A 26,567-nucleotide genomic window follows, 5' to 3' on the forward strand; every position below is an offset into this window, starting at 1 on the left:
CTTTCATCAGCTAAAAGGTTCTTTATATTGTGTACCGAAATCAGCTAGTGACGTTCAAACGAAATGTCATCTGTTCATCTATAACGTTACTTCAAAAAGAACAAAAAACAAAAACATTGCAACAAGAGGTTATGTACTATTATTTGTTTAGAACACAGGATTACCGATGATGTATGACCTAACACCTGTAAATCTGTCATGTTCACAAAGCAACCATATGTCATCATAAAAAAATGATTTTAGTACACGTGACAGGAGTGAATGGTAAAATTTCCAAATCCGGATTCTTCTTCAATACATCCTGTATCTTGATGTCACGAATTATTTTTCATTTTGATTTTTTTTGTTTTTATATGGTCCGCTCAAATTGTTTTGCCTTCATTCAAGGGGTATAAATAGCTTCGTAATTTTAGTGAAAAATATCTCGGTATCGTTTTCAGTTTGATATTTATAAATATAAACAACTTTAAAAATGGAAATAACTACTGTTTTATGTGCCCTTGTATTAGGTAAGTTCACATTGTGCCCAAATTTAAGATACATATATTTTGTTATTTTTCGGTTATGTTTTTATTAGATCAAATTAAAATTAAAGTTTCTTTAAAGGCGCATTGGGAAAAAGTCCGTTTTTACCCACAAAAACATGATTTTTAAAAATGGAGATTATATTTTTTCTGTGATCTGCAGAAAAAAATAGATTTTTTTATTTGATTTGTTACATGTGTTAGTAAAAAACGTAAATATATTTTTTCCATTATACCAAATACATGTAAAACTATTTGGCTAACTCTGACATTGAATATCAGTATTCTTTATTTACATGTAGCATTGTGCTAAAAAAATGATTCATCGTCTAATCAAAAATATCACAGTAGTCGACGAAATTTGGTAGATAAGTGTGCGAATTACAGCGTAAATAAATCAAATCTCTTACTCAAATAAAATGCAATGCGCATGAACATGTGGGTCATTAAGTTTATAAGTATTTTTATTTATTAAATTACAGCAATGGTTTCTGTAACTGATGCAGTACCAGCTATTAAAGCCGTCAATGTTGATTTAGAAGGTGGACTAAGGAAAAAGCGTGAAGCTGTCCCTGCTGTTAAAGCCGTCAATGTTGATTTAGAAGGTGGACTAAGGAAAAAGCGTGAAGCTGTCCCTGCTGTTAAAGCCGTCAATGTTGACTTGGAAGGTGGTTTGTAAGACGGTGCTGTAACACTTAGGGAGGGAAAGGAAGAACCATATAAGGTTAGTTGTCATTCGATCTTGAAATGGTATCTTTCCAAGATATTTGAAATGAGTCTGTAGCGGCTTGCTGTGAAATAAACTATTTATTGAAACCCAGTACAAGTATAGAGATCCCTTTTGTTTTTTTTTGATTTTGAAATCATTATTATTCGTTTTGTTTCGTTGGAATCAAAAATTTAATTATATACATGTGTATATTGCTCTTCGTTTATAAAATGTAACTGACATCTAACTAATTAAATTATACTTAGGTGCATGTTTTACATGTAGTTACTTTACCTTCTGTCTCACGTGTATACACGCTTAACAATATTCGAATCCATAAAATGCAGGACACGAGGGGGATCAAGTAAAATCCATTTATCCGGCCTAAATATTCTGTATATTGCTGTTGGCAAGAAATACATGATGGATACATTTTTAAAAACAAGTATTTTAAAATAACTTTTGATCGAAACCCGTGCATGATGAGGACCAGTACAGTCACTAATCCGATGCATCAGAGTGAAGAAAGGATTCTGCATATCGTACAATTCTCCGTTTTTGCATATCCAACAACAACTTGGAATTTCACTCCAGAAATGTGGGAAATATTTTTCATATTTATTTTTCTTCGGGATCATTAATGGGACTGAAATTTATGATTAGAGCAAAACGATGTTACAAAAAGATGTATTTTCTCCATTTAATCAACAGAGAGGATTTAACGGAGACGTAATAAAGAAAACATAGAGAAAAACGAAAGGTAGTTCTGTTTTAAATACAGTCGGAATAAATGTAAATGTAATCAATGTATACAAGAAGTCTAATGGGATGTTGAAAACTCTTCTATCTTAGCGTCTTATTTTTAATATACACATGTAGCATGAACCGGTCAGCGAAAGCAATATTGTTTATATAGCCTAGCTGGCCGAGTGATCTAGGTCGCTGTGCAAGCGGTGTTGCAATACATATCATACCGGAACGAATTTCGGTTCCGCTGAGGGTACGACCAAAACAAATGACAGCTCTAACATCGTTGGGAATTGTTCAGACCCTTATCTGCTTACATTAATAGAGTCGTCACATTCTGAGACGCTTACATGTATAATCGTCTAAACAGAAGTCAACAATCACTTTTAAGGAGTGGTGGATCGTGCGTAAAAAAACGTAAAATTCTGTCTGTCTGTCTGTGTGTCTCTGACACTTTTATAAGTGCAACTCTTTGTAAACTACTCCAGTGGATTTCACAAAACTTGTGTATGTAGTTGTGCATATTACCAGGATTTGTTGGAGTAGTTAGTGCCCTATTGATCTTTGAAATTTCATAATACCCGCTGAAAGATTAGGTGTCTTTCTATCCTGATCTCTGTCTGTCAATCCCCAAACAGTTTCAAGATGATATTATTCTTGAAGAGTACAGCAATGGCTTTTGTAGAGATTTTATTTTATTACATGAAAACTGGATAGATAACTAAGATGTTCTCTATTGATCAAATGTTTCTTGTGACAATAGTTCAGTAGTGTCAAGAGTCCAGCTTTAGAAAGCTAATACTAGTTATACTATTTTCGACCAGTTGAGCGATCCAGGCTCTCTGGAGCCTCTAGTTTTTATTAGGTGCCGTACTTCCATTCCCCCCTACTGGCAGAAGGGGACTTTAGATTTGCTCTAATTCTATCCGTCTGTCTGTCTGTCAGTCCTGAAAAGAATTGAAGTTTTTCACACTTTCTTTCAAAATGCTGAAAGATATTGAGCTGATTTTTTGTATGTGAGTCTACCTTGATTAATTACTGATTAAGTTTACATTTCTTTACACTTTGCTGATTTTTTTCAAAGTTTCAAAATAAAGGTCATTTCCTCAGTTTGTCACTAATACTTAATGATCCAAGGTAGTATTTGGGTCAGTGATATAAACACTACCCTCAAAATGCTTGTTCTGGTTGAAGTTAAGGTCTTTTCATTTAACAATACATCACTTTAGTTTATATTTCTTATGATTTACAGAACGAAAAGCTCCCAGGAAAAGAAAAGAAGGTGTTCCTCAACAAAAAGAAACTGATTTACAGACCATCTTTAACATTCATAAAGATTGCAACAAAATGTATGGAGTCCATTGATATCAACACAGTACATACTTGCAGAGAATATTTTTATCTGCTAAACCAGAAAGAATAGTCAGAGTTCATTAGAGACAGTTTGATGTAAGTGCTTATCTTCTTGTACAAAAGTTTCTTTATTTTTGGTCTAATTTTTTTCTTGATTCCTCATTAAAAATCTTGTGTTTTTTTTCAATCAGATTTCAGTGATATTGTACAGTTTTCAAATTGTAGGGGTCAAAGGGGGCAATGCCTTAAAAAATCATCTGTCATATTTTTGATATGATTTTGAATCTTTTTATTAGATTCCTCATGAAAATCTCTACCTGCATATTCCAAACAATTTCAAATATCTTGGGTTTAGGAGTACCACGTCCCAAAATATTGACTTCTTCATTATTAGTGTGGGTTTGTGTTTTTATTGCATTCCATATGAAAATCCCAGCCTAAGTACAAGAGCTTTTAAGATATATTCAGCAAACTACCCTATCATTTACTGTTTTATAAATAATGAAGTACAAAGTGACCCTTAAATGCCCCCTAAAGCAGACCTTTATACTTGAAATCAATTTCGAAGTATTGTGCAATATTGTGTCCGAATGAGTTGTTGTGTCCATAACAGTTGTAAGTCCTTATGTTTAGTGTGTCAAAAACAATTATTGTGTTCACACTTCACTCAGGTTAACAAAGTTCAACTGGCTGTGGTAGTATCATGATGTGCTGGGTGAAGCTTTTTATTGAGTGAAGCGGGCAGTCATCATATGACCACTGTGAATGGCTACTGAAATTTAAAATAATGACATTATTAATGCTGTCAGGCCGCTTTTATAACAGTGTCTAAAATTACTCAAATAACCCTTCCTTTTCAAATAAAAAATCCTGATTCTTTAGTGATAAAATTCAGCAGAACATTTAATACTTTATAGTAGAACTCCATGTTCTTTTAACATGGTAATTGGCATATTTTGTGCTTATGCTCCATGTGTTTATTGCACTATTGATGTTGTAATCATGTACACAATTCATTTCACAGTGTGAATTTTCGAAATTTATCACATCGGGAACATCGATAAAACACTGCTATCTATATGATAAAAAATGATAATGAAACATTGCATTTTAAGTACAAAGTGAACACTTAGTTTCGAGTTAATTGCCGTTGGTGCAATCAGTACTGTCCAAAAGTATCATAACCTTTTTTCACAAATAAATTTGCCTCCTTCTCTATTATAGCTTTTGATTTGTGGGAGGTTTATAGTATTCATGGTGTATGTCTGTCTGATCACCTGTCCACATCCTTTCAATACAGTTTTTCTGCAAATATACTAACACAACCCTTTGATATTTTGACATAATTTCAGATTGAGCATAACTTCCTGTTTGGTGACTGTATATATTTTGACTAAATGGTCACTGGGCTGGAAAGTGGGTGGGAGTTCCTTCAGTGAGGTTTGCTCACAGTCTTTCTAGTTTACATTTTGAAAAAACTTTTAGATACAGTTTTTGATCAATCTATCATGCAGTTTTATATTTTGCCTTGATTATTATTCAGAGTTGCAAGAGAGAAATACTACAAGCTCAGGAGCAAAGCCCTTGCAAGTCCTGACAACAATCCCTTTATCATCATTGACAATATGGACCAATCAAAAACTGCAATACCAATATTTCCGTTTGTATCAAAGGTAAGTTAAGTCCTTTGCAATTAAAAACAATTCTTTCTTGTGTTTTGAAACAGCATGATTTGTATTAACTACAAATATATTTGATACAACTATCTAAATGTTGCTTCATACAAACCAACAGATTGTCTTGTTTAAAGATAGGTTAAAACCCATTAAACTTGTGTTTATCAACAAATACATGAACATTCATATAGTTATTATATTTATGAATTAAATCATATACATATGTTTTTAAACTTAGTCTTATAGGCTTACAAATTGTCTGCTTAAAACTTCGAACTTTGGTTTCTAAAACTTTCTTTATTTGTGCTTATCTTTTGTAAACCCCTTGTGATTTAATTAGTGTTGCATTGCCTGCAATTGTGCTTCTGAGGTAATATGGTATTCATGCTACAATGAAATGTTTTAGTGGAATGAGATAAGCTTTTACATATTTTTTTCTTGTAGAATGACAATAAACTTACAACGCTACACCACCAGGTAACTGGGGTTCTCAGTCACAACTTGAAGAAGATTTATGCTTTGACATAGTCTGACCAGTTTCCCTCCAACTACAATATTACCTTGAATTGCATGATGATATAGCTAAGGTAATTGACAACAAAACATTGCAATTTTGTCCGTAATTGGCTTCTGGTAACAAATTAACTGTTATATTTATTTGCCTGTTAACTGCATAAATTATACTATTAGTCTTTAATGAAATTAAACTGAAGTTTTGTGAAATAGAAATTACAAATGATAGATATGATACTGCCCGCTATATTGATGACAAACACAAATTATAGAATAGTAGATCATTTAACACAGTCATCAACACATGCTGCATGTTCTGCTTGATAGGTTGTAACTCTCTATCATGTACAACATTTTATTTTTGCTCGGTTATATATCAACTGCCTATTGGTCGTATCAGTTTAAGGTTATGTCACTTTAAGATTTTATGAATGTATCAGGAAAATATCATCAACTTTTACTGGTACTATTTGATATTTTGCATATAGCTTTATATTGGTAGGCTGTACTATGTGTAAAATTTCTTTTCTTGGTAATACATTCACAGTTGTCTGTTTGTAGAATTGATTTTGTTCTAGTTATTTCTAAGATTTTTAAATGTTTTGCGAGGAAAAAAATCCTTGCTTTATAGTTTAGAAAAAAAAGAAAGTAACAGATAAATACAATTTCTGTTCAGAAAAGGCCATCATTCATGTTATTTTAAGCTTACAAATTTTCTCTGTTTGTTGTAGGCCAACGGTGAAGGTCTTCCACCTACACTGTACATTCAGCCAGACAATGCTGGTAAAGACAACAACTTTGTCTTGATGTTCTGGGCTATGCTAGTCAAGGCAGATATTGTTAGAAAGATAATTAATGATTAACCATTCAGGAGAAAGTTAGATATACCTTTTCTGTGGTAAGCATCTATGTTAAGATATTGATGTTAATTTTTTTTGATAAAATACGAACCATGTGTGATATGTCAATCACATTTTGTATGCAGTTGCATTAGCATCACATTACTGTCGTAATTGTCTTGCATTAGCACCAGATACAGTCTATTGACTACATAGACAAAAATATTCTTTAAAAAAAATTCAAAGTTAAGTTAACAGATCAGGTCAATTGAACATGAACATCTTGATCTTGGTCATTGATATTAATTATATACTGAAATGTACATTAGTGTCACTACATTACACTCCAATTTCTGATTCAGGCGTATGCCCTAGTATTCACGGTGAGACGAGTGGTACTTATCTCTGATGATAGTTAATTTGATATGAATGCTAAACCTGACAGTTTTCAGGTTTTAGTGATAGGCTTAGTCATTATCAGTTTAACGCAAAAATACGTTTCAGATCCACCCTATTGGTATATATACATGCTTTACTGCACCTACAACATTGACAATAAATGTCAACATACATTAACAATTCGTTGTTTTTCTATGGCAAGCAAAGAAGTCTTACAATTACAGGATACCATAGTACATGTTAAGTTCAAACAATCATACGGTTTATTCACGATTCGCGTTGGACCACGAGGGTTTATTCCCACTGTCAGATATGCCCCACAGATGGTGCAAATATATATATATATATATATATATATATATATGAACATTAAAGAAAAATGCAACATTTTATAACACTTTCTCCACTTCATAGCTATTGTACGAGCACTTTTTTGAAAGTTTTGAAATTTTAATGATATCTTTATGATTTTAAATGTTTATCTTTTATAAGCAAACCTTGAGAAGAATTAAGCCAGCTGCAATACACAGAACTAAAAGTAATATTCACAAGGTCAAAGCATAGATATTTCAAATTTCATTTGGTCTGTTTTGATCCTATTCTTTAGAAGTGTAATGGTTTTCGTATCTTTTAATTCCTATATTGAGCAAATTGAATTATTTCAAATACGCTAAACGATTTTGAGGGAAGAAAACACAGAGTAATACCAGGTGTGTGGGAATTGTACCACACCACAAAGAATTTCTGTTCAGTCCAAGGTGATTAGTGATAAAAACATGCTTTGATTTACCACCGGGTCACACGTGTGAAAGATTAAAAATCAATTTTTTTTGGTGTCATCAGAAGTTACTGAAACGTAATCGCAATTGCGCACGATAATGTTTTAAATGAAGAAAATACTTTTTTGTACCAGCTCGAGAATAGTACCAACCTGCAGAGTAAGCAGTTAGTTTTTATTATATGTTAATAAAAATGTAATTTCATATTGGCCCAGTTATAGGTTTGAGGTCTGTCATGTTGGTCGAGACGGTCGTATTGGAACCGAGGCATTGCCGAAGGCCAATACGGCTGTCGAGGTCAATATGATTGATCGAAACCAGGGCAAATATGAAATTACATATATTTATTGACAATTTTATTAATCAACTCAACTAGATGATTTGTAGAACAGTTGTTTTCGTGTTTTACCAAGAACATGTACAGAACATGTACATGTATGTTTAATTGCATTAATCAGTCTTAAATATTCTTTTTGTATAAAATAGAAGATTTTTTTTATGTTTCTGCAGCTTTTAGTCTTGGTGATCAAAGTTCATGAAATAACACAATTCTTAAAGCACATTTTAGATATACGTATATGCAATTGAAATTATATTATGCTCTTTTGTTTTAGACATTACAACAGGGTTGTCATGTGTAATAAATTATTGGTTTGATTTTTTTTCATGTTTTCTATGTGCATATTCTTTGATTCTAGTTTGTTGTGTTTATGTTACATAATTTATGTTTCTATATTAAAGCTCCTTAGAGCTTGTGATATGCCAAAAATAAAGTTTTCTGACCTTATTCTAAGTTTATTTGTTTCCATCGACAATTCTAACTCAAAATGGCAGTGTCAAACGACCGGAAATTATGATGCCGTATTGGTCCTGGTTTGATCCATATTGGCCCTCTTTTTTCATATTTGCCCCGTATAGATGCCAAGTTTGAATTCATATCAAATGATCAGATTTTGACATCTTTTAACGTATTTTGTGTAGTTGGTTAAAAATCTGTTTTACATTGTTTTGTTTTCTATTTCATTGGTATATTGACGGCACTTATCACATTTTATGAATGTTCGGCCCGTATTAGCAAAGAAAAGATGCCCCTTCTACCAATTAATCTCATTAAAGTTTTATTGCACTTAATCATACAACAAAGTTTGTACCGAATCCACCAGAGGCATTGTATCTGTTCAATCATCAATCTACCCCCTCCCCACAAAAAATAATAAAAAATAAAATAAAAAGATAGACTCAATATTTTTTTTATTATTGCCGGCTGGTCTTTTGGTACCCTGCCAAATAATGAAAACATTAATGATTTACTTCATGCATATATTACATTGATCGTGTTTAAATTAACACAAACTGTCGTGTATTAAATCATTATACAATGGGAAAGAATTTAACAATGTTACAAGTGTGTATCACATCTTCGATACGTTTTCACTTCAGTAATAAATTTATTAGTTGATAATAACAGATACTTTAAATTGAAATGTGAAATAAATGAACATATAAATAAATGAACTTGTATATACTCGAACAAAATGTATCTTGTATTAGTTTGTTCATTGACGCGTAACTGTCGATTTCAGTAATGTATCATACAATTCGAGCAGTCCTCAAAATTGAACTTGCGGAAATGATATATTGGTGCAGTTACATGTATATGAATTTGTACCAATCGAGTAGACAAGCACGTCCTTTATAATTATCCGTTATTATAATCAGTTCGTTCAATTCAGCTTAACCTAAAATGCATTTTAAAGATACTCAAAGAATGTTTTTAGACTAAATTGAAAATATCTGAATTGTTTTACGGTATTAACTCAATATCAAATAAAATACATGCTTAACTGTGAAACTTTTTCTGTGAAGGGGTGCACTCCTTTTCCTTCAGAATAACGTCCATCTAAATCCGTGATTTTTTGAATAGTTCCCTGCACTTTTTGATCTACACTTCTATCTATAACCTTGGTTCCCTTGACTACTCCTTCTATCCTTCTTTCGTAAGCTACTTAATCTGGTCTCACATTTTCCATTTAAGCCGTTTGAAGAGTCCTGTCATGTACAACTGGTAATCTGTCCATTTGGGTTTTGACATCTTTCAGAATAAGAGGTCAGTTGCACCGATTTTCTCATATGCTCATGTAAGAAGCTTTCTAAGTGCTGTTTGGAAGACAACGTTAAGAATACGAATACAAACAGGAAAATACTACATGCGCGGGGAAAACTGCGATTGCATTGGTTTAACATCCCAAAACATCATGACTTTAAACCATACCAATTCATATATACTTAAAGAAAAAAGTAAAGCAGCATTAGGACATGTATAGAATTTTTTTTTTAAATATGAAAAATGAAACCTACGCTTCTGATATTGTTACATTTATATTAAAAACAGAAACCAACGAATAAAACCCTTCTCCTGCTGTATTATATGTTATTGTTTGGTGATACATGTAACCATTCTGGTGTTTTATATGTAATTGTTAGGTGATACATGTAACCATTCTCGTTTTTTTTTTTTAAATTATAAATAATTGTTTAGTGATACATGTAACCATTTTGGTGTTTTACTATATGTAACTGTTAGGTGATACATGTAACCATTCTGGTGTTTCATTATATCTAATTGTTAGGTGATACATGTAGCCATTCTGGGGTTTTTATTACATGTATATGTAATTGTTAGGTGATGCATTTAACCATGTTCGTGTTTTTATTACAAGTATATATAATTGTTAGGTGATGCATGTAGGTCGTTTAGTATATAAATAATTTAGCCGCACGTGTGTTAGATGTTCACAATTGTAGAACTAAAATGTATGCACTGATCCTTACAATGTGCATTGTGTATGAAGTACAAAAGACTTTGGTTTATCTATTTGCCATTTAACAAAGAGTAAAATGTCTTGTTTATTTTAATTGTGTGCAGTAGAAACAATCCAGTTGCCCTGCCCTTCTACAAGTCACTTTTCTTGGGAGAATATTTGAAACGCACACTGTCAAGAACCTAACCCGCCTTGGAAAAATATTTCTCCGATTGTAGTATAGCTTTTCTAAGATAGGAAAGGCAATCATTTTCTTGTATGGAATTTGCAGCTGTCGTCTGCATTTTGTTAACGTCTCATGATATGTGTAAAATATTCCCACCATCCGTGGAGAACTGTAATATTTCCGGTATCTGTACAGATTGTCATGACAGGCCAAAACTGAAATGGATATTGCTAAAGATGTCACTACGGGATAAAAAAATGTACAATATTGCGAAGTGCTATAAAGTTATTGACCATTTTGAAGGCGAGGGGAAAGGGGGTATGGGGTAGGAATTTTAGGGAAAAAATTGTTCAAGTTATTCATTTACTAAAAAAAAGCTCCCCCATTAATTAACTAAACAGATTTTCAAATAGAATTATTGATTTTACTTGCTGCTTAAATATAAATAAAAATATTGCACTTGCAAAGCAAAAAAATTCATCAGGGTTGACCCCCCTCAATGTAATGTCCTTCATTATTTTTACGAGTCTCGCACAGTTGGTGCATATATGGTAAAACTCACGGTGCTCGCTGATTTAGGCAATGCCTACCCCATATTAGGGTATCGTGTTCATCCGGGTTATAGTTGTTATATTAGTGAAAAGGAAGTGATTGTTATTGGTTCTAGAGGAAATATTAAACTCTACCTACCATCAAATACATTCCGCGGACCTAGGCGTCATGGACATGATTTTCCGGCAAACCCCTACTTGCTAGCCATGAGCATTGAACCACTTGCCTTACAAGGTCAACAAGAAACACATATCGAGAAGAGGCGATGACGCAAATTCAATATCGCTCATTGGAAATTACGTGTCTGCGTCTAGCACGTGGTGAAGGAGTTGAAGACGTTTAGGACAGTTGGGTCTATATTTAAACATCCTTAATGGTATCTCAAAGAGGTGGGCAGATTTGATTGAAATGTGCCTTGAAATTCCTTAATACAGTGTACACTTTTTTCTCATATTTTTTATTGCCATAATAACGCCAAAACATTAACTTTAAAGAGAAGCATTTATTAACCAACAAATTTTATGCTTGAAAATGTCATACATACCATTTACCTATTTCTTGTCGTAACTTGACTTAATATACGCATGTTTATCAAGAAACGACAGTGCTTATTTGGTCTGGGACTACCTCTGTGATGATTACATCATGGATGCACAAACTTAACATTCGTACCAAAGTCAATCATGTTTTAAGGCGAAAATCAAATTTTGATTAGTCTCCCCTTATATATCTTTCCCCTATAATAAGACTCGCAACTCCTATTGGAAGTCCAGTTACATGTCTCTAAAGGACTCATCTCTTTCTGGTGCGTTGCGATATGGGTATGTATACATTTGATTAGGTATTTGCCTTTACTTTTGTCTTGAACTTTCTTTCTCAATTTTTTTTTCAGTGGAAGACAAAATTTACAGAAGAAATTTTAAAGACAAACAAAAAAATATGACCCCTTGTTTTATTTATTCAGTTAATTTTTCGGTATGCTACATGTATATTCGATTAGCAGAGATCAATAATATTAAACAATGTACTCCATTTTATATAAATGTCGTGAACATTAATTATTTGATTTAAAGTGAAATTTTCGCAAACACATAATTGTATGTCATGATATTAATTTTAATATAAAGCTGTGGCCAAAACTTGATCTGACTATGCTTCTTTAGATAAATGTTTAATGCATGTAGCTAGACCACACCCTTATCGATCAAAAACCAAGAAGACGTTTGATTAACGTATTAATCGAATACATCGAAATGCCTTGCATCAGTATACAATTGTCTAGAATTTTATTAGTTTTCACAGCCACGTTTGAACTAATGACATTGAATACAGATATGGCGTGTAAAGCGTTATACTATTCACATTTTTTATATGTTTAGTGTTTATACTTACTTCTTGTCATCCTTCCAAATCTAGGGCTTGAGAATAAACATACCACAGACCCATTTAAGCGTTAATGTGGTGTCTTTATTTGTCCAAAATATCTACAACTTGAATTCTAGTCTGTGCCCCATGTACATGAAGCTTTTTTTCAAGTTTGAGATAGCAACGTTATGCCTCTTAACTAATCGGCATAGATTTTCAAGTTTTCAATAATTTGGTAAATCTAGTACCATGACGCTAATGATATATTTAATTGAAGGGGGAAACTAGGACCCAGAATGGGTTATAACTGAAGGCGGATGAACATTTGTTGTGTGTTACTTCTCGGTGCTTGATTTGGCTTCCTATTTCTGTTTGGTTTTGATAACTTGTTGAATACATTTTATTTTTTGGCTTTTAATCTTCCTTTGTATTTGGTTCTATACATGCTATACTGCTAATAAGAATTAATTCCCGGAACATTTGTATAGCATAATGGAACTTTCAATATTAATACGGGTGGGACACTTTTATTTGGGCATGCATGTAAAACTTTTTTTATACAGTATAACATGTGTAATTTGTATTAACCAAACTTGACTGAAGAGTTTATTGTATAAGGGCAGAAAAATAGTTAATAATTGCATTGTTAAATTAAACGAACAACACTGACATTGTATATTAGGTCTTGTGAACCCTACATGTAGTAGAGCAAAACATTTCATAAGTTATTGATACATGCCTTTCAATATCTACGGATGATATTTCTAACATTCAGGTGACAATATGAAAAAAAAAATTCTCTTATCCAGTTATCAATTTTAAGTATAGAATTGTTCCTTTTAAAAATAATGATTACTTTTGCTGGAAAGCAGGTAAACAAATCTATCTAATGCAATCCAGGATTCAATTAAGATTTCAATACGGTTTTCAAGGTATACAAACCGAAGCTTAAAGAACTTTTCGATAATCCATTTTGTCTCATATTTTGTATCTACAATAAACGATCCTACTTGTTACTAGTTTAATATAGCAGATACCAGAGAAGGGAATAAAGAATAAAATGTTACGCACTATATCTATTCTCTTTTTATTTTTACTGCAAACACTATTAAACAAACAAATACACATTAAAAATATGATTAGTTTGTTAAAAATCAAACAAATTGTAAAAAGTTAAGTACAGCTCTGTCTTAACACCATGCAGTAGCTTATGACTAGTGATTCATACATTTCAACACACCAAACATGTTTATTGCTACTCCACTGGAATTATTAACACTTAAAATTTGATAACGTTTTACTACAGAAACTTCCCTGCATGAAATTTTATGCTTTAACCAGTCAAAAAATAGTTCACGATGTACAGCAGATCAAAGGAGAGTTGTTTTTAGGATATAACTATCGTATTATAATAGTTTCATTGATTATCTTGAGATATGATGGATCAAGCCCATGCAATCTTGACTTTAGACAGAACCATACTTAACGTAAAGAAAGTAAAACAGTATATTCATAGATACACTTTATAACAACAAAGTTAATTTATTGACGCATATTACAGTGTGCTTGCAATTCATTTACAAAGATATACTGTAACAATAAGATAACGGGTTGCCAATGAATTGTCCACTATTTTCATAGTGTAATGTAATAGTGTAATGCAAACATACGGCACGTTTAGTTTCTAACACAGCACTGCAGTGGCTGGATTACTACAAAATGTAAAATCTGGTGAAACTGATATGCAAGCCGGTGCTCTGGCAAAGTATTCATGGTATTGCGGTTCTTAGTTTTGTCTTGTTATGACTCTGGGTACATGTAGATCTACGATGTTATTCTGGCTTGTTGTTTTACTATAAAGAGTCCGGTTATATGAGAAATTATGGATGGAAAAAGTAAGTTGATTGTGTTCAGGGAAACTAAGACTTAGCATAGTACTTTATGAATTTAGACCGACTTATCTTAAGGCCGAGTCATCTTGTTCCTGAAGAGACCGATCAATAAATACGTGGTTGTTCAGGTCCTAGTGTTCTCACATATGGCTGATAAGGTCTATATTGGCGAAGTGGATGTAGGTTTGTGATGACAAGTACAGAGTACACAGCTTAATCGAAAACATAGGTATGACATTCTTTTCTTTTGATATATTGTCTGATTAGTGTTTACCTAACGACCAGAGAGTCATGTTAGAAAGCATCCGGGAGTGTCGGAGTAGGATAAAAAGCGCTCGGGGATGTTTCTGGTAACTAGCGCAATGTAGATTTTTAAACAAATAAACCACAAAATTATCCAGTACTATCGTAAAAAAACCATTTGATTAAGACATGACTATTCACACTAAATAGTGACACTGGCTGACTAGCATATAAGCCATATTAAATTAAATTGATAAATGAAAAATAATTATCGATCACAGGTGATATTGTGAGTTACAGTCTGTTAACCAATATATAACAATCTGTAAACACATAGATTGCGGGGTTTTGGTAAATTACCAACCACCTCTTGTTGATATTATAACGTGAGACGAACTTTGATTTCAATGTACAACACCGGTTTATCTGTATTGCGCTTCACATACATGTTCTAGTAGATGGTTGTGGTTTTCATTCAATATGTTTGGAAACCAGACTCAATCTCCTACATCTATTAAACCTAAGGTTTGTATTGTGTTCTTATACTAACGGAAATTATACAAAATATTTTCTCAAAGGACCATGGAATTTTAAACTTCGAAATCATAAACTAGGGAAAAAACACCAAGAGCGGGATAAAAAATTAGTAGAATAATAATAAAAAAAAACATTTTACAGAAGGTATAAAGAAACATACGTGTCACTTACCCAAGCTCAATTGTTTTGTTCTCTTTGTTAATAAACAAACACGTTGATGCCTAAAAAAATAAAATGAATTCTAAAAAATATCTTATCCGTACTAAGACAGACGTGATGTTGACAGTGCTTTTAGTGATAATCGTTAATCTTAAATTCGATTCAATTTTCTAGAAATATTAATTTTGAACATGAACGTTATGAAGTAGGTAACACAACCGGCTTAAGCATTTAGGGATTATATTGCATTTTTCTCTGTATCTGCATGATAGTTGAAATGAATCATATGTTTTCTACAATTGGAAAACCAATAAACTTACCAAAATATCTCCCGGCAAAATTTCTACTGGACCATTTACAATATCGAACTGAACCTTGAATAAATTTGATAACAAATAACTAAACGATTAAAACTAAATTCAAATATAAAGATAATTTGTTTCGTTTAAAAAAATCGAATGAAACGTGTCTAGGATAAATGACGATTCGTACACGGTTAATGAAAGGAAAATCACAAGATCTAAAGATCTCTAGAGTTTTGATCTATAAAAAGTTCGTTTTTTTAAAAATTTTCCTTCAGCCTCTTAAAATTAAGATTTTGTAAGGGGTTGTATTGCTTCCAGTTGGCATGCTTTCGAGTAATCAATCGGATAGGTTTTCCAAGCTTGATATAACGGACGATACAGTAAGGCCGATACATAATACAACACCCTTTTAACATAATTTATTTGTTTATATGGTTTCGTCCACAATTGAATTTTATTATTTACCATTGGTGTGTATCATGCTGATCAACAACCTTAAAACACACATAAATTAATAAATGGACAAAATTTAAGAATAACATTGATTTTATGAATTACCTTTGGACGACCTCTTGTCATTTGTCCCCCAAGATAAGTTAATGAATTTTTTCTAATCAGGAATCCTTCTCCAAACACCCCTGAAAATTAATTCAGAACAATTAGTCCTAGGGTTGTTTCAAATCGGAAGTACAAAATGTACCAAACCAAATGGGTATGCCGTTTTCAGTTGATCACAAAGTCAATAAGCAGTCATTATTAAAATTGAAAAAAAAAGAATATCATAAAAAAATGTTCGATTGCTTTCATCATTCAGAAAGAAATACTAGTACAAAGGGGGAGCAGAAAGTTACCGAACGATCAACTTCACAGGGTGAGATCAGTCAAACAGGAATTAATATTTACCATGATTATGCGTGTGAACATAATAGTCGAAAGCAAACACTTTTGGTCTTTTCCATTCGCATCCAACATGAGTAAAGAATCCTGAAACACAAGTTTTAAAAGAATGAGCAAACAGAACTGAAAGCCTAAATTCTTGGTTCACATGGTTACTCTTTCAAACTAGACAGGCATTGCAGGGCATTTAAGGACGAAAACGTTTGATTTATCGAATAGTCCCTGCTTTGTACCAGTTCAGCAGACAACAGGCATAGAATTCCCCTGCGATACATTATTTTGATTTCAAGCCAACTACGTCGTCGCTCCTTCTCCTTAATACCACTTGTTTAGCGAAGAAGCTTTGACCCCAATGTATAAAGACTTTAGAACAAGCTATAAGAAAAACCTCGATGAAATTACAATAAGTTCCCACATTATCTTGCTTCATTGTTGATCTGAGTAAATAAAGTGGAACATGAATACAAATGTTGTAAATATTTTATTCAACTTTTCCTCCATTACATATAGCTAAACATAGCGTGAATTGTTTCTTAAAATATAACAGTACGTGCTTTTTGTTTTACACACCATGTCCCTGTTACTTTTGGAATCTGACCGTTTCATGTAGTGTTAATTTTTATTTTTCAGGTTGGTCATTAGTATTAGGATGAATTACAAAAAGGTGTACTGTAATGAGTTAATTACCAGAGTTTTGATTAGCTGGTATTACACCGGAGTTGGATAATAAGAATTTCTGGTAGTTGTATTTCGTCCTGGAAATAAAGTAAATAAATCATGTAAATAAGTCAATATTAATGATTAAACTAATTAACTTATAACATACTTTTGGTTGTAATAAAAAAACACCTGCAGGTCATTTAAAGCAAATAAGTTGCAAATTTCCATTGAATGGTAATAGCATGTCGTATCAAATAATTGAAAAATCGAAAATGTCAAAAGACAGATTTTCATGACATACATAACTACAATTCAACTTTAGTCTAAAATCGAATACTTACGGTTCTTTTTTGAAAGTTATAGTTACGTTTGCTGGAGACGTTGGGTCTAAAAGAAAGTTAACAAAACACAAAAATCGAAATATGAATCGAAAAAAGTTCCTCATCATATCAAACGCATTAAGTTGCCATCCACATAAGAGTCATGCAGCTGAAGAATTGTCCTAAAAAGATCACGTTATTTTGTTAAATGTGAATAAAACATGATGATATACATATGTTAACACGCAATCGAACTCTTATTTGTAGAGATGTGAACGTTCCTTTTATTTTTCTGTATTGTTATAAATTAAAAACAAAGAGATAAAAGTAGAGAGCCTTTATTACTATCAACAATGACTGGGAATGTAAGACTTACTTTTCAACGGTTCATATAAATGAACCTGTACTATCAACTAATGAGATTCTCTGCCACTGTTTATTCAAGCTGAGTAATCTGAAAATACAGAGAAAGCCTATAAAAGGCGAACTTATTTTAATGAAAGATAATTCAACATTCATTTAACAACAAAAACTCACACAAAAGATAAACAATAAGTAAAAAAGTAATCAAAAAAAAAAAAAAAAAAAAAAAAAAATCGACACACAACAAAAAAATGAGCAAAGGGTTAGTAATGAGAGAGAGCATAGTACCAAAGTTGCATGTGGCAACGGACTTTATAGAAGAGATATATTAAGTGGTAGTCTTTAACAAAAATCACACAGAACGTGATTCATACAAGTCAAAAAGCAACATTTGTTTATACTTGAGTATATGTTACAGACCATAAAACCGGTCTTAGTTTGTCATTTGAAGATAAAAAGAATATATTGGTTGTGTATACAATTGACACTTTGCAAGAACAACAGTTCTTGGTTCGGTTTGATTTGGTTGATTTTGGGATGCGCCGGATGTAAACAACAAATTAAAAAAAAGACTATTGTTTAGGGAAAGTATAGCTTATTTAGACTTAAAACGCTTCATTTGGTTGGTATGAACAGTGTCTGAATTTGATATGGACGCATATTAAATCATCAGTAGTGTACATTACATGTATCGAACAAAGGAGAGAATGGACAGATAACCATGGGATCAGAAATATCAGAAATACGATAATGAATAATACGCTTAAAATATAAAACCTTTTACTTTTTCAATACAATAAACATTAACTAGTAACTTTTTACTGGTCTATTTAATTACGAAACAGATTGCATATTGATATCAATGACGCATTTAATGTGAAACACAACATTTCCGGAATCCATTAAGATGATATTACCAGTTTGGACTACCAACCTATCTTTTGGAAGCTGGTAAAATGGATTCTTGATGTCATTGAAATTATCAGTGACGCTAAACTCAATAGCATCACCTTTGCATGCGGTTCCTCTATTGCAATCCCTGAAAAATATGACATAATAAAATGACAAACAAATCGTTCCGGCAAATGTTAAAAACAAGAACTATCTTACAAAAGTTACCCAATAAAATTTTGTTCTTTTTACTGATAATTTTCTACATTTCATTCCGGAAATATCACATGACACGCAATTTCAATTTTCAATACAGTTTTTTCGAGTTATCAGTATTTGGCCAATTGTTAAACATAATAGCGATCATACAGAGCATACAGGATATGATTTACAATTTTAATTATACAAATTACAAAAAATTAAAAATTGCAAATTTAATGTGATGAACACGTCCCATGCCGTTAAACAATAGGAAACATATGGTTATTATTCAAATGACCAAATTTTTGTGATAATGTTGTGCTGTTCGCTGTTGGTCTGAGCAATTTGGATTAGTTACCATGCTGAATCTTTGTGTGTTGGATCTAGACATAATCCAGAGTCGACATGATGCGGTGCTACTTTCTTGTTAGGTTCCGTAAGAAGTTTTGCTGCGATAAATTGTAGAGTGTTAAGATAAATTCATTATGTAACAGATATAATCATTTGAAGGACACTGACAGTAAAGTCTTTGAATTTGTTATATAGGATAAATGTCTTATTGTATTTTAGACAAAAATACATAAATTAATGGCAGATTAAACATGATTTTATTTTCTAATATTTTGCGAAATAAAAACATAATTATACATCACGGTTGAAGTTTGTTTGTTGTTGTTGGGCATAATTTATTTTGTTTTATAGATCTTTAGTTAATTATATTTACATAACTTACTGACATAGCTGTCGCCAAGCTCACTCAATGATTTAGAGTAGCAAATATATCGATTAACCTGAAACAATGCGGAATTTAGACTATGGTGGATGTTTCATGGTGAAAAGTGGAATGTTTATCATATACAACTTCTCAGAATAAGTTAGTAGAAACTTATTTATACAGCTAAAGTTAGATAGTAACTACATATAGCATGAAAATACTGCATTTAAAATTACATGTAGCTTCCAACTTCATGTTTGTCATACAAAGAACATAAATTAAAATGTCAGCTAATCTAAATATCGTTTAAATATAACATTGTTATCAGGCTAGTTAATGTCTTTGTGACAGTTAAAACAACAAAATATCATTTAATAACATGCTATTGTTTTAGTATTCCTTAGATAATATGTAAAAAGCTAACAAACCTCTTGTGTCTGAACAGGCGGTATCACAACTTTGAACTGATACTGTTCCTCATCCTTCGGTAATTTGGTGTCATCAATGGTCAGGTCAGGAATCTCTCTTAATGCATATGCGATAACTAAACATAAAAGTGAAAATAAATCATCCATGTTGTTTATTGATGTGATATCAAGTTCATTTTAACAAATTTGTTTTTTCAACAGATTTTTTTTATTGCATTGTGTGTATCTAAATATCCCTCGAGGCACAATATTTCATCTTCTAAGTTATCATTCTTTCGCAACTCGCAAGAAATATGTTTTTTTTTATTAGTAAACAAAATGAAACTTTGTCCAAATTCATTACATCAAACATAATAATAATTATAAAAAAGTTATGAAAATGTCTTACTTTTTTAACAATATCCAGGTAATTTTTTATGCGTTCATATCTTAAATTAAGACATGGATGCATTATTGGAATGATAATTGAGAAAGGAAATCCTAATTTGTATGAACGAAATGTTTTGGTTTCTACATACACCCCAAAACCCATATTAATTTGTGTGTTTCTGTCTCATCCATTAGTAGAACACCCTGGAATTAGCCAAGAAATATAAAAGATAAGAATAAAATTGATTGTCATAATTTTTCATTTAATAAATTCGAAATTTATTTTCCCCTAAATGTATATTATATATTTTGTGGATGCCAAATGATATTTCATGGTGGTTAATGTATATGTACAAAGTTATAAGAACTCACCAAACAGTGTAAAAACAAAAAGGTGTTGTAACATGACTATTTCAAATGATCAGTAATCTACAATATGATAACATTAAATATATTTTTTTTTCAAATACATGAAATAATATCTTAGAAATTTCATTTTATAAGAGTATACACATGTATGTGACATGATTTGTTTATAAGACTTTCAGTCGTCAATTAATTTCTTTTTAAGGAAAAGAAGGAACAACGCCGAAGTTACAAATGACACGAAAACATAGCAGTAATAATAATAATAATGATTTTGACAATAACAATGATAAAAACCGGAAACCTGAAAAGAGAAATAAACGTCACAATTACTCCCAATGTTTTACGGTTATTTTCGAGCGTCTTGCTATGTACGAGAGATAAAGAAGTATAAGTCCAAAAGTTCTTTAGAACAGACACTGGTTACCAAATGAAATAGAAGGAAAAGCCTAATTTATATTATAAAGATACTGATATAGGTATTAGTTAATGAAAAAAACAAACATTGCTTACCTACAATATATTTATGCGAACTGGAACTTCACGGGAATCTTTCAGTGATAAACTATTTAGATTAATAAAACAACACGTGATTTTTTTTTCATTTACATTATGCAATTCGGGAATCGGTACACCACCTTGTATTGTCTCTAATTTAATCGCGCTTTTTTCATTGAAACCAAAAACAATATATCAAGTGACAAACTGCCAAAACTCATCAATTTGTCATCGTAAAATCGCACACGAACATAAAAATTGTTGTTACGCATTATTTATTATCTAAACCAGTCTACTTAACTGTATGACATTATAGGATCGGATGAAAAACCTAATCGTAAATAGACGATAAAATTGAAACTTGATGTTTGTTTTTGTTTGTTTGTTGGGGTTTAACGCCCGAGCAGCAATATAAAAACTTACATTGAATACGAGGATTAAATTTATATACTTTTCTGTTTTGATATTGTTTACAGATCTCAGTATTTTTATCGGTCAGCTGCGCAAAATAAAGCGTAAAAGTTTTTTATTTTCTTTTATGAGATAAAAGACTTAAAGGTGTACTTTTTTCAACCACAATGTTGTAAGGATTTAAAGTCGATACGTATTCGATATGTTGAAGTAAAGAGCAAAATTGATAAACACATGTACTATATTAATAGAGGACGAAATCCTAATTACGGTATTTAGGGCGAATTTCAGGCACAAGCTTGGAAACACTGATAGCCTGATCCTAGTCTGACAGGAAATCACACTCTACAGCTTCCCATACCAAGTTCGGTTTTTTTTGCGTCCTCTTTACTGCAAATCGCTTTTTTATATAATATTCAATAATAACATCAATTTAGATGTTCGTTTTCGTTTCCGACATGCAATAAGAGTAGACCTTTCTGACTTTGGTCAGTAACTCTGAATTGATAACTAAGTAATACTGTTCTCATTAATTTGTAAAAAGGAAGTGCCAAGCGTCAGGAACTATCTGTATGTCTAGAAAAAAAACGATAAGAGGCGGAAATAGCAACAAGAATATTTTGAAATATATCTATATTCAACTTCGTCCTTTCCCTGGCTACACAGGCAAAATTATTTCACGTGATTTTCACACAAATTTCACATGATCTTCACCTGAATTGAGCAAATAAACTAAGTGACAGAGTTCACGTGAAATTCGGGTGAATGGAGCCTTCACGTGAAATTCACACGAAACGTTCACATGAAATTCGTGTTTAGTGAATTTCTCATGAAAATCATGTTCATTTCGTGTGAATTTCACATGAATTTCATGTGAAGCTCGATTAACATGAATTTCACGTGAAAAATATTTGCCTGTGGACACCTGCCTCATATTAGAGAATGAAGTACTCACAACGGCAATACAGACTAGTTTAAATTATTACATTATGAGTACTGGGAGCCTGATTTGTGTCGGACAAGAATTTACACCTAGCGGTCACCTACTCGGATTAACGGATTTAGTGCACGCAAAAAGTACCCACCAAAGAGTTCCGAATGAAAATATAAACTGAATGTAGAGTAGGCTACTTTCATGTCTGATTATATTGAACACCTCGCCCGACAGACAAGTCTAAAAGTAAGATTTGGCCATTCTAAAGATACAAAAAAACTTTTTATATAAAACGAAGAAGTATAAGTGTTAAAAAGTGGATATACCAAAGAATATAACAACATGGATATATCTGTAGAACAATAAACAATAAGGAATACAAAGGGTCATGGTAATAAAGGTGTTTTCGTCTACAAAAACATACACTGAAGTTTCTTTTTGCATAACATCTTTAACGCCAGAGTCAAAATTAAACATGAAAGCATCATGGTAAGTTACATGACCTCATATATTAGTAAATAAGTTGCAGTAAAATATACAAAACGATCAATTCTAATCCGAAAACCGATGACACCATGAGTTTTAAGGAAATTATCTTTAAACAAAAAGAAAAAAAATAAATTCGAAGAAAAACAATTTGTAAAAAAAAAAAATTGAATTCTCAGATACGATTAAAAAGGTTGAAATGTGTTATATGCTTGTACTCGCATCAAATATAGATCATATGAATTGTGTCCAAAAAAAAAAAAACAAAAACAAAAACAAAAAAAAAACCAAACAAACAAACAAACAAATACGAAACACATTTTATGATCTTAAGAAAAACGTAAGCAGTAACAATGTGCGGATTCCAATTTTCGTTTCGAGAACAATTTTATGCTGAGGTCGTACAATTTAAAATGTTAAATTATTATCTCACAAGCTATATCTTGCAGATTATTTTGATAAGGGAACCAAGGTTATAGTGGTAATCAAAAGAATGCAACCCTAGGGACAAAGACCAGACATGGAAAACAGACATAAACAACAAAGAACATAAAGTAACTAAAATCATACATAAAAAGTAACAAAAAAAAATGATCAACTCGGACTCCATTAAAAACTGGGAGCATAGCAGTGCACTGGTATGGTAAGCGTGAATTAATTTCTCAACAGTTTTATCGTTGAATTATATCAAGTAGGCTTTATTCTTTAACAAAAATCAAAGAATACTCCTAAAATTATAAAATGCAAGAAAAACATCAGTATTTAAAATCTATGACATGCTGCCTGTGTGCATGTTTCGCCTACCAGAGTTTAACGACACAATTATAGGTCACTGTAATAACCATCCGTCACCACTGAAATAAAATTGTCTACATCAACAATATTCTTCTGCGAATTTTTGGTAATAATGGGTGCAATTTCCTTTAAAACAGTATTAAAATTGTTAAAAGAAGACAAAACTTCTATATTCAATATATCAAGTCAATATTGAAGCACAACATCTTCGTTGATATGATTTATTAAAAGAAAATGGCGATTAATTGTGAATGTTAAACTTGGATTCATTCATTTTACAAAATTACAAATATCAATGTCGCATTGCAAAGATGCAGATAGACCAAATATAAAAGCTTTTAAATAAGTCAAAGGTTTGTCAAGATAAGTTCGAAGAACAATTTTGAAACTCAAACATATATCCGACAACCTCACAAGTGGTAGAATCCACCAAGCATAAATTAATTTCCAAGTTACACACCTTTTAAATAAAGTAGTTATGAGTTGTTACAACGGAAAAAGTAAAAAAATTATTAAACAATATTAATTAAAAGACTTGCACCAAAATCGTCGCTCAAAATGTACAAAGTATATAAACATGAATTTAATGTTTGAATAGACGTCACAATTAGTAAACTTTCTTTTCATATATTCATGTAAATGTCTTAATATCCTATCATAAAACAGGATTTTAGTGTTTCTTTTGAAATATACCTTAACTTTGAATTATTTCTATTAAATAGTACTTTTCTTGTACAATTTCATTAGATTCACAAATAAAATGCATTAAAAAACATGAAATAAGTGTCTATGTATTTATTGTCTTGCAAGACAAAAGATCGACCTATATAAGTTCGTATGCATGTGAATTCTGGTGACCTTAATCCGGGCATGGGCTGTAAGGGTCGCTTCTTTCATAACAAATCTGATTGCAAAGCGAAAGTGGTTATTCAACGGCAAGGAGGACCGACGGACTCAAGCCGTAAAAGAAAAAAGTTCGAATATAACGCCAGGATTCTTTTGAAAATTACGTATTGTGATATAACGCGGCTCAAATATGGTCATTGTTTATTTGAAAACTAATCAAGAAATTGATGAAATGAAATGAAAACAAGACACGTGCTTACCTGTGTATTCGTTTTTTTTGTTATTTTTTTGCCAAGGTTAAAGTATTGTTAACCCTGGTGAATGTCCTGTCGGCAATCGTCGGAAGTAATGGCGAAAAATAATTAGATCAGACCCATCGATATTCTCTGACTGATAAAAACGTTGTTTCCACAATATTCTGTAGGCATCGACATCAATTGCTTCAATTGCATTAGTACAAACTAATCTCATTGTATCAATTTAAATGTAGTACTTGTCTGTATAAATCATTCTTTTCAGTGTCACGTGGTAAATTGAAAACATGTGGTATTAAGAAACATTTGTAAACAAACGATATATTTGAAACAGTTCCAAGAACTCTTAACCGGATCTGTCGATCTGATAGGTAGTTTCAAGAAAATGCTTGTTTGGTAAAAGTCCAACTAATTTATCCTTTGACTTTGCACTTTAAACATTCAAAATCCTGATTTTTTTTTCAGACAAACAACTAAATACATGACAACTTATTTGGTTTTAACATACAACACGTAAAAAAATCTACTGTGTAATAATTGGAATGGGTTTGGGGGACGGGGTTAGTTGGTCTGGGATTTGAATACGATTTCTTAAGTGCAAGCGCAAAATTTGTATTTCTTTCTCAGCAGCAACTGAAATAGATATTTTCATTAAAAAAATTGCTTGCAATGTAATATAAAAATAAAAGTCAATGTTTCAATTGTTTTCCATTGAAGTTAAGTAAACATTTATTTTCTAATTTTAGGAAAACAGAAATTCACAACAAAGAACATAAAGTAACTAAAGTCATATAAATTAACAAAAGCAAATCATCGGACTCCAAAAACTGGGAGCAATGACCAGGTGCACCAGAAGGGTAAGCGTCCTCTACTTTTCTAGAAACATCCGCCGAGTTGCTCATAAAAAGTTAGGTACGGAGTATACGAAAGGGTAAAGGAAAACTATGACACGTCGAACAAATCAGTTTTCATGGCGCAGATTGATACACCGTAGCGATCCACGAGTTGATGGTAATTCATTCATTTCTTCATTACAAATATTTCTTGACTGAAAATCCTCCAGTAGGCCTCATAGAAACTTTATTTAAAAATAAATATACCCACTGGAGGTATTAACGCTTAGATTTTGGTTATGTTCTACTAAAAAAGTACAGGAAAACGTTCCGTCAGAATTTCCGCACTATAACCAGCCTCAAATATTTCACAATCAGTAGCATATCCAAGGATATGATCATAATTATGAGTTATGAGTTATGTTTTTGGGCGTAACAAATGTTTTTGAACAGTGTAATTGATTATATTGAGATATACTGAGTGCCAATAAAAACGCAACACGTCAAATTGATTAGCTTTGAATGCCGGCGCCTTATAGCTTCTCGAAGCTAGTCCAACATATGTTCAATTGGACTTTCTTTTTTTTTTAATTTTTGATATTTTATTTCAATCTGTACATTTGTTAGTGGAAAACATCGAATACCGGTACCTTATCCCGGCCCCGTTTAAATTAGGCCTCGTTAGGCTGGATAACCTCTTAGACCGGGTGATGCTGCACC

General features: G+C 31.9%; 2 long non-coding RNA genes and 1 pseudogene across 3 annotated transcripts; 2 read left to right on the forward strand and 1 right to left on the reverse strand.

Annotated features, from left to right (window-relative positions):
• The first annotated feature begins 378 nt into the window (after positions 1-378).
• On the forward strand, positions 379-1,433 carry LOC148610669 (uncharacterized). Its single transcript, XR_015924734.1, has 2 exons — positions 379-509; positions 1,007-1,433. It is a non-coding gene; the product is annotated as an uncharacterized LOC148610669 (long non-coding RNA).
• Positions 1,434-1,663: 230 nt separating this feature from the next.
• On the forward strand, positions 1,664-13,509 carry LOC148610670 (uncharacterized). Its single transcript, XR_015924735.1, has 6 exons — positions 1,664-1,993; positions 3,233-3,429; positions 4,877-5,006; positions 5,454-5,596; positions 6,254-6,420; positions 11,972-13,509. It is a non-coding gene; the product is annotated as an uncharacterized LOC148610670 (long non-coding RNA).
• A 3-nt stretch (positions 13,510-13,512) lies between these two features.
• On the reverse strand, positions 13,513-25,371 carry LOC148610671 (peptidyl-glycine alpha-amidating monooxygenase B-like; annotated as a pseudogene). The gene is made up of 15 exons (XR_015914838.1): positions 25,021-25,371; positions 20,797-20,853; positions 20,056-20,171; positions 19,646-19,703; positions 19,271-19,361; positions 18,755-18,859; positions 17,834-17,911; positions 17,479-17,524; positions 17,165-17,232; positions 16,484-16,564; positions 16,139-16,218; positions 15,596-15,649; positions 15,288-15,337; positions 14,261-14,297; positions 13,513-14,227 (listed from the first exon to the last, which is right to left on the reverse strand). The product of XR_015914838.1 is annotated as a peptidyl-glycine alpha-amidating monooxygenase B-like (transcript).
• Between the last annotated feature and the right edge of the window lie 1,196 nt (positions 25,372-26,567).

This window comes from Perna viridis, chromosome 8 (genome assembly GCF_037379345.1).
Source record: "Perna viridis isolate PV_CMFRI_1.1 ecotype Kerala chromosome 8, ASM3737934v1, whole genome shotgun sequence".
NCBI lineage: Eukaryota > Metazoa > Mollusca > Bivalvia > Mytilida > Mytilidae > Perna > Perna viridis.